This window comes from Notothenia rossii (genome assembly GCF_949606895.1).
Source record: "Notothenia rossii genome assembly, chromosome: 4".
Taxonomy (NCBI): domain Eukaryota; kingdom Metazoa; phylum Chordata; class Actinopteri; order Perciformes; family Nototheniidae; genus Notothenia; species Notothenia rossii.
In genome coordinates this window covers 26,764,756-26,774,006 of record NC_136902.1, presented here as the reverse complement: position 1 = coordinate 26,774,006, position 9,251 = coordinate 26,764,756, and the positions used below count along the sequence as shown (strand labels likewise).

At 43.5% G+C, this 9,251-nt stretch overlaps 1 pseudogene across 1 annotated transcript in view; it reads left to right on the top strand.

Moving 5' to 3' along the window:
• The first annotated feature begins 7,696 nt into the window (after positions 1–7,696).
• Positions 7,697–9,251, top strand: part of LOC307034756 — a 1,912-nt pseudogene continuing 357 nt past the window's right edge. Inside the window, exon 1 of the transcript in view lies at positions 7,697–9,246. The product of the transcript in view is annotated as an uncharacterized misc_RNA (transcript). The remainder of the gene's footprint in view (positions 9,247–9,251) is intronic.

Below are 9,251 nucleotides of genomic sequence, written 5' to 3'. Positions count from 1 at the left end.
ATTACTGGAGCCAGTTTTGCAATGCTCTCCCCCGAAGGTGCTCTTTAAGAGAGGTTTTGAAGGTAAGTATAGTTTTACTTTCCTTTACCGTAGTGGGAAGAGCGTTCCACCTTGATGTGGCATAATTGCGAAACGTGTATTCCCCTTTTTTTGTGCCAAATCTGGGTTTTACATGATTTGTGGAGCTCCCTCTGGTGTTATGATCATGGTATTCCTTGACCTTTGGGAAGAATTTTGACATGTACATGGGTACCATAGAGGTGTAGTGTATCTTGTAGACCAGGCCCATTGCAAGTAGCTGTACTCTGTCGTCTACTCTAAGCCATCCTAGGTTGTCAAAGTGGGCAGAGGTGAGTTGGGTTCTAGATGAAAGGTCAAGCAGTAGTCTGACCAGTTTATTTTGTGATGTTTGAAGTTTTATTTTTAGCGCCTTGGAGGTGCTATGGTACCATGACGTGCAAGCATAGTCATAGTACCCTTGAATGAGTGCTCCTGCCAGAGTTTTCAGGGTGTTTTTGTTTACCAGAGAGGAGATCCGGTATAGGAATCTAGTTCTTTGATTGACTTTTTTTATTACATTGGATGTCATTTTGTCACAGGAGAGGTTTGCCTCAAGAATAGATCCTAGGTATGTAATTTCCTTCTTACTTGTGACAATAATGTCACCCACTGCAACTGAGAAGTCGTCGGATTTGCTGAGATTATGTTTTGAACCGAAGAGAATGGACTCTGTTTTACCCAGGTGTAATGATAATTTATTATCGGCGAGCCAGGTGCAGATTCTGCCGAGCTCGGAGCTGAGGGTTTTTTCAACCTGCAATCTGCTCCTGTCAGAGACCAGCAGGGCTGAGTCGTCCGCGAACAGGAACAAGTTGCAGTCACATGCTGATGACATGTCATTTGCATAAATTAGGAACAGTAACGGACCTAATATGCTTCCTTGTGGAACACCACAGCTCACTGGGAGGGGGGGGGACAGAGTACCGTTTACCTCCACCATCTGTTCTCTCCCCTCCAGGTAGGATTGCATCCAGCTCACCGATAGTTTATCAAAACCAATTGCTTTTAGCTTGTCAATCAGAATGGGGTGATTGACAGTGTCGAAAGCCTTTTGCAGGTCCAGCATCACCATGCCGCAGTATTTGCCCTCGTCCACCTCTTGTTTGATGTGGTCGTTTAAATAAAGAAGGCATGTGTCAGTGGAGTGGGATGTTCTAAAGCCAGATTGAAATTCATAGATTAGTTTCTTGTCCGCGAGGTACTTTTCAACCTGTTCATATACTATTTTTTCCATGACTTTCGAGATGGAGGTAAGTATAGAAACAGGGCGGTAGTTGCCTGGGTCCAATTTGCTGCCCTTTTTGTGCAGGGGGGTTACTCTTGCAATTTTGAAGTCTTTGGGTACTTTTCCCTGTTTTATGGAGAGGTTAATTATGTGAGCTATGACTGGTGAGATGGCGGTTGCTGTGTCTCTGAGGAATTTGGAGGGGATATTGTCGTGGCCAGTGGCCTTGTTAGGTTGGAGGGCGCTCAGTTTAATGAGTACCTCTGCTGATGTTACCCTTGCTAGACTGAAATCATCTTTGCGTACCCCTAGGTTTTTGTAGTAGGTCATGATGTGATCTACTCCAAAAAGCCCTGAGTGGGAGGGTAATTTATTTACAAGAGTTGTGGCTATGTTTGTGAAAAAAAATGTCAAGTACTTGGCCACGTCCAGTTTGTCTGTGATGAGCCTGTGATGAGCCTGAACCTGGAGCGGTGTGGAGGGGGAGTGGGCTATCAAGCCCCCAAACAGCGAGTCTGCACCGGTGCTGACTTGAGACCGGTCTCTACCTGACCGGAGTCAAGCTGTGTGTGTCCGTCAGGAAACAAGCTGTTAACAAGTAGTTCCAGCAAACATCCACTGATAAACTGCAATGTTAACAACCTCATGATAACCTTGTATGTTTTTAACTTAGGATCATACCTGTGTTTAGTCTAGAAAAAGGTAAATGTGTGCATTTTATTATAAAGTTGTGTATATTTACAGACCGTTGCAAAAACTAAGAAGCTTATAAACATCAGGTTTAAAACTAAAAGAGCTTTGAAACACAATGAAAGATGTTATCAGTTTTTTTTTAGTTATTCATTTAAACTTTTTAGATGCGGATTTGAAATCGTTGTTACATATAGTTACGGCATTTCCTGTTTCTGTCGGAGAGAGGGGAGGCCGTCCCAAAGCTTGCTGCTGTATTTACTCCCTCCATCTGACAGGAGGGAGCCTCGTTGAGCTGCGAGTGTGGCTACAGACGGAGTTCACTCCGTCACGGAGGGGTAGGGTCGAGGGAGTGGTTTGGGATTGGGCCTCATACTGAAATGACTGTAACAGCAGCTTTTGTTGGTGTTTATCTTGATTTACCTTGGTTATTATTGTCTTTTGTAATTGTTTTGCAAAGCAGGAATATAATTGATTATTATTTCACTGATTCCGTACATTGAAAGCAAAAAATACAATTGAGGAAGTATTATATTTGAAAGGTATTTGTAGCAGGTAGCTGTCCGTGGGCCTGAACTCAATTTACACTATCAATAGAGCAGTTACCTATACCGTAAACTGTATACAATAGGCTCATACCTAGTGCCATGCATTGTTTGCTTGATTTGTCTTGTTTATTTTGGGGATTAAACCTAAAAGACTGTGTGACATCTCTTTGGGATATTTTCAGCAGAGGCTACAATTGAAAATAATGGCAGAACTTTTTCTCATTATATCCAAAAGATCAATTTGAATATCAGGGGATGATTTTGACATGTCAGTGTGTCCACTTTGCACTGACATGTACAAATGATACAGGTTGTTATTTGCAGAAGGGACAGATAGAACACATTTCCATTTACAAACCAGAAATTAAACTAAGAATAGAGAGCATAACCCTCTGCTATAACTCCCTTTTCCGAGAAAACAGTCCACAGCAGTAAACAAAAGAAATACCCGAGTTGTCTCACAGTAATTGGATTGGGAACATTTTAATCTGTAACAGTGTCACAATACTTTGAGGGTGGTGTTTTTATTTTGCTGTTATGCAAGGGACTGGCCGAAATTGCCTCAGCCTGTGTCACTGGGTAGTGGTGCTGTGAAATAGGCCTAAAGCTTCAAAGCCACCCTCACTCATCAAGGCTTGTGGTTACATTTGGTCTGGACTACATGTACATCTGTCAAGGTTTCAATCTGTAAATGGGAGATTGATAGCTTGGAATTAGATAATTAAATATCCTAATGCAATTACCTGAATGAGATGGTTTGTTTGTGCTGATGCCTTGGTTGACTGCTGTTGATGGATTGACTGCACACATTTAGAATCAGTGTTTGTTGATAAAGCATTAGTTTCGGCCACCTGAAGTAAATACCCGTTTCTTGTCTGAATGATTTCATCTGTGATGTTTCCTTCTTTTGTTTAATGTTCTTTGTTTGCAGGCACTGGTGTTGACGTTCTGAATAAAAGTGATCCGGCAGGCACCTTGTGACATTTCCATTTTTGAGTGCGGGTCAATGTATTCTTTCCTGCAGTATGCTCAAAGCAAGTAATGAATAATATTTCTTTTTTAATTTAACCACCATACAAATATTTCTTATAATTCAATGTGTCCTATTGTTTTATTAACCGTATGTTTATAATGCACTTTAAAACAGTTTTTCTTTACTTCTTGCACTTCAACCTCCAGCTTCATGTGAAGAAAACTTCAACATTTCTCAGAGACAGGAAGTTAACTTCTACAGCCCCCAGAAAAAAAAACACACTTTCAAGTTTCATCTTTTACAGCAGCTTAACTCATTTCCAATTTCTTCCCCCGTCCATCTCTCCGCTCCTCGTCACTCATCACTCACCCTATTTCCCCAGTCCATCATCCTCTCATACTCTCCTCCCATCATCCTCTCTCTTTCCCTCTGATGTCAGAGCCCACAGGGTGCTGTAGTAACTGTCTGTCAGTCAGTTTAGTTTAGTGTTTATAGTCCGTCCAGCCCCTCTGATCCATTATAAATAGCTTTAAGTGGCACAGCACTCCCTCATTGCTGTCACTCAACACTTTGTCTATTAGCCTTCATACTCAGCCTAATTCATCCGACCTCAGAATGAAATTAAAGGTGGACATAAGACAGTTACATTATGGTTGTTGCATTATTTTATCCTGGTAGTATTACAACAAAAACAAGAATTTATAATCAGAAGTCTAATATTTATTCTATGCAAGCCTGCACTTTTTATTGAAGAGTTTTCAAGGGTGACATGTGGATTCTATAAGGTTTGATGGTCTGTGATGTATTCTTGGTAGGACCTATTGTGCTTTCTATGGGTTTTCCCTTTAGTGTCGTACATCACCACTTAACACTCGTGCCTCTATTGGTTAGTGCTCCAACACATTGTACGTGAGGTTAAGGGGCGGGACATCTCTATGCGGTTTACCAATCACAACAGAGACGGCCTGCTAACCAATCAGAGCAGACTGGGCTCTGGTTTCAGACGGAGGGTAAAAAGAGAGAAAAATAAATACCTTACGAATATTGAAGGAACTTGAACTGGAATATCCCCTTTGTAGATGCAGAGATGTTTTTTATTTGCATTCAAGGCAATTCAATCGACTTCAATGTTTACTGTATGTTCTGGTTATTCCATCATTTCTCTTCATTGGGGTTTTACTATCAATCAATAATAAGCCCATGCTGATTTTCTAGAACAATCACCAATCTTTAAAATTGCAAATTATATTCATATCCTTGGGGGGGGACAATCTGAGCCAAATATTTCAACACGTTTCTAAATGAATACAGAGACTCTTCAGGTTTTCATATTCTAATATTATTACAGTTCCTATTTGGTGTAATTAACCCTCCATTTTCCAGAATTGGATTCAGAATTGCTTCTTGATGGACACTTCCCCCCCAACGGATTCACTGCTGTCTGGATTCTACTTGCCCTGGTAGACCCAAGGCTATTAATATATCAAAGACTTTCAAGGGCATACAAGGATTAAACTACTTTTCATATTCAGCTATGAGGAGTAGAAATATTTAGCATGTGAAATATGCTGCGTAATCCCTTCTGCCAGCTCTAAATTCCCTTCTGTTATGTTTACTATCTTTAGTGTTTGAAAAGTAGGTTATTTGACCACTTTGCACATTGTAAATTGTACCCTTTTTTGCCTTCTTATAAACATGTTAGATGTCATGCCATGGAAAAAAACTGAAGAGCATTTTCTTCACAAACAAAATGTAGGTTAAAACAATGGTTTCCCAAATGAAAGTTTACTTATTTCATTTCAGGGGACATATTAGGTATCCTGCAGTTCTTATTCTCATGTTATAAAAAAATAAGATTTAACTGGTGGTAAATGTGCTGAAATTGAAAAGATAATAGCCTGAGAGCGTTCATTTCCCAGCAAGGAGCATTGTAACAGTAAACCATTTCAATTTCAGAGATTTCGAGGGGAGAGCATCAAGTAGACAGACCCCGATTCACAGAGGAATCCCAGCTTTTACACCGAATGAAGTGCCTGACAGCTCCAGGGGGTCACTTTGACCTCTGACCCCTCTGAATGATGGCGAAGAAAAGAAAGCTGGTTGTAAAGAGGTATAATTACATCAAATATCATTACTGAATGGGTCATATAAGTAATACCTGTCACACTGCTTAACACGCCGCTAGTCACAAGTTGTCTAGACGTCCTCATGCTCCCCCCGACACGCACCCATTTCAAATCCTGTTAACGCCGACAGCCTGCGCCACAATAACCTACATTCACACAGTAATCACACTGACTGACTGAGTGTCGAAGCAAGGATTGAAAAACGGCAGAAAACTGTGGTGACAGAGAATGAGGCTGGAGGGAGGCTGCAGACACCCAAAGAGGGAAGGGAGGGAGAGCACTTTCTCTTTTGTGCATTCAAATCCTATTTGGAAAAGGAGGATATGCATTTTGGAGAACCATATTGCTGTGGCTGTGCTCCAAGCCTCCACCAGGCAGGAGTCCAAGCACACGAACATGAACCAAACTGTTTTACCACTGTATTGTTAAAACTATCATTCACAACATTTAGTCCTCCATTTATTTTTGACTAGAAAGTGTTGCTTATATCTCAACTTGGTTGTCCTTGACAACACAATATATTTTCCATGTTTCTGTTCCAGCAGCAATATGGCACAAGGACATTTAAAGTTTACAGCAACTAACATTTAAATAACCGGTAATATGAATAATGTACTATTATAATAACAATAATATAAGTGAGGACAATGCAACATTGTTATTTATATTTATTTTATGCAAAATACCATTGTCAATGACAATATGGCTGAGTAAAAACTATTGTAAAACGATACACAAGATAGATCAATAATCTCTTCACATGACCTCACACCTGCGTGACTGAAATTGAAGCCTGTTCCTAATTATTGTGGGATTTGTATTATTAGGGAAATAACTTAGAAATGTGAATTGAGAGTTAAAAAACACAGAACATAAGAGAGAAACACAATACCACAGGGAAAGCAAGAATAAAGAGGGATATCAGGATTCATGCCCATGCTTGGTCATGCAGGGCTGAGGCTCAGTTTAACTGACCCTTAGATTCGCTTCCCCAACTGACACGCCTTGTGTATCTCCTCCCAATAAATCATATTCAATTCCATCCGTGTCATTGGAAAAACTATACACCACTCAGCCGGCATTAGGCTTTGGTATTGAATGGGAAGATTGTGGGTGAATGTTGCAGGAAATGTGCCCACATATTGGCATAATGTGATTTCTTTTTTTTCCAACAAGTATCAGGAAATGGATCTGCCCATTTAGCCATGAGCAAATTAGTATTAAATTGGAATGATTGCTGGATTGTGCTCATGTGACTTTACCACTAATATAAATCACATTAAAAAAATAAATGTGGCTTCCGGCAGATATATGAATCCCTGGACTGTTATATCCTATAAAACAAAACATATTATCCTTCAACAGAAAGCTGTGTGTGTGTGTGTGTGTGTGTGTGTGTGTGTGTGTGTGTGTGTGTGTGTGTGTGTGTGTGTGTGTGTGTGTGTGTGTGTGTGTGTGTGTGTGTGTGTGTGTGTGGGTGTGTGTGTGTGTGTGTGTGTGTGTGTGTGTGTGTGTGTGTGTGTGTATGTGTGTGTGTGTGTGTGTGAAAATTACTCATCGGTGTTCATACTGGAGATGACGTCACTTATAACCTGACTTCAGAGTTTACATCACTGGACCGGAATACACTGTGCAGTTAAAATGAGGATGATATCATTTAACATGAACATCTGCCCTTATTGATCGTGACATGCCCAAACCAAAGCTTTTTTAATAAAATCGAGTAAAATAGACACATGCTCACATCAAGGTAAACAATGTTATTTTACATACATTTTGGTAAACTTGAATTATTGTTCTGCTATTCCCAAACCTTGTGGCATTTGTTTGGGTTTGGAAACATCACATTCTAATTTTTTGGACGCATGTGTGAATGTGAATCATTGAGGGGTTTGTCGGTATAACCCCTGTAAAGGGTGTCACACCTTCAGGGCTGTATTTTGAAGACGGTTATTCTTCAGATGATGACGGTGTAGTTGTGTAAGATACAGGTTATCCCCCCGTCCTATTCCAGTTGTGGATATGGCTGCCGCCCCGGGTGCTGTGTAACAGCGCACCAGAGCCAACCATTAGGAGAGAGAGAGAGAGTTGCAAGCAATAGGGGGAGGGGCGGAAAAGGGAGAGAGGAGGAGAGTCTGATTGTGTGTGTATGGATGGATGGATAGTAGCCTACCACCGGGCTGTGCCGAAACTGCTAGAGCGCGCACACACATTCGTACACACACTCAGGAGGGGAGTGTGTGTGTGTGAGCTAGTCAGTCAGTCTGAGAGTGTGTAAGCCATGTTGGATGTGAATGAACGGGAGGAGAGATGCTGCTGCCGCGCCGCTCCTAACGCTCAGACCTCCAGCTCCACGGACCACAGCGTGTAGATGCCAACTCTCCAGGCCGACGGAGAGACGGGGGAGCCTGGGGGAAGGTGTCGGGCGGTGCCGGCGGTCCTGAAGGGAACGAGGGAGAGAGAGAAGTAACGGGGAGAAGGGAAGACGCACTCGAGGGAGGACGAGAGAGAGAATAGGCAGAGGTGGAAGAGGGAGAAAGGACGGAGAGACAGAGAAAGGAAGAGACTAAATGGCTGCACTGCTACCGGGCTTCACCCCGCTCCTGCTCTCGTCTCTGGCACTCCACCTGCTTCTCCTCGGCCCTTTGTTTGCCCTCACCCCGGAGACGGTGAGCACAGGAGGGGCTTCCAACCGGTGGACCCCGGGCCTCTCTCACCGAGACGCCGGTAAAGTGAGCCGGCAGCAACAGAAGCAGCAGCGCGAGGAAGCAGGGGAGTCGCTGAGGGGCAGCTGGAATCTACGCCCCAGCAGGTGGACTGTAGAGCGGATACATACTGAGGGATGCTGTGGAGTGGGGACACTGGGAGGATATACCCAGGATGGGGCGAGGGGGACACGAAAGAGGGACTGAAAGGAGTCGGGACGTTTTCATCACCTCCTCCTCCTCTCCCCCCCAGGTATTAGGAGCAGGTCGAGCTCTGATGGCGTCGGCGCAGGAGAGGGAGTGGAGAGAGGGAGGATGAGGAGGAAGGGCGTTGTTTCTTCTCCAGCTTCACCTGCTTTCACCTCCTCGCCGGTTCAAAACGGCAAAAAACGGGCAGTACAAAGGACTAGAGCGTGCGCGCAACGGTGGCCGGCGTCAAGGCCACACCTCGCCAAACGTGGTGCCGCCGGAGCCTTTGTGCACGCCTCTGGCCTGTACGGGGCACCCGGAAGTGTAAAGAGGAGAGGGGGAGAGGTGTGGGAGAGGGCTCGTGAGGTGAGGATAGTCTTTGCCACATGCTGCTCCCTGACACCTGGGCATCTCTGCTGGTCAAGCCCTGGCAAAAAAGCCCTCTCCCCGGCAAACATCCCCACACTTGGCCACTTGCCAACCGGTTGCTCTTGTTGCATTCATCCTCTTTCTGGATACAATTCAGCACACAGCGAGGCTTCAAAAAACACCTATAAAATTCATCCCCGTTTCACCATCAATTCAGACTGTATCCAGGGATCCATATTGGAATACATGTGTCATTTTACAACCGGCCACACAGATCCAATGCATCCAGTTTACAGGAGGAGCAAACAAAACACAGCTCGGGATGCTTATTGGGGCTCTGCCAGCGTGGACAGGAGGGCTGGTAAT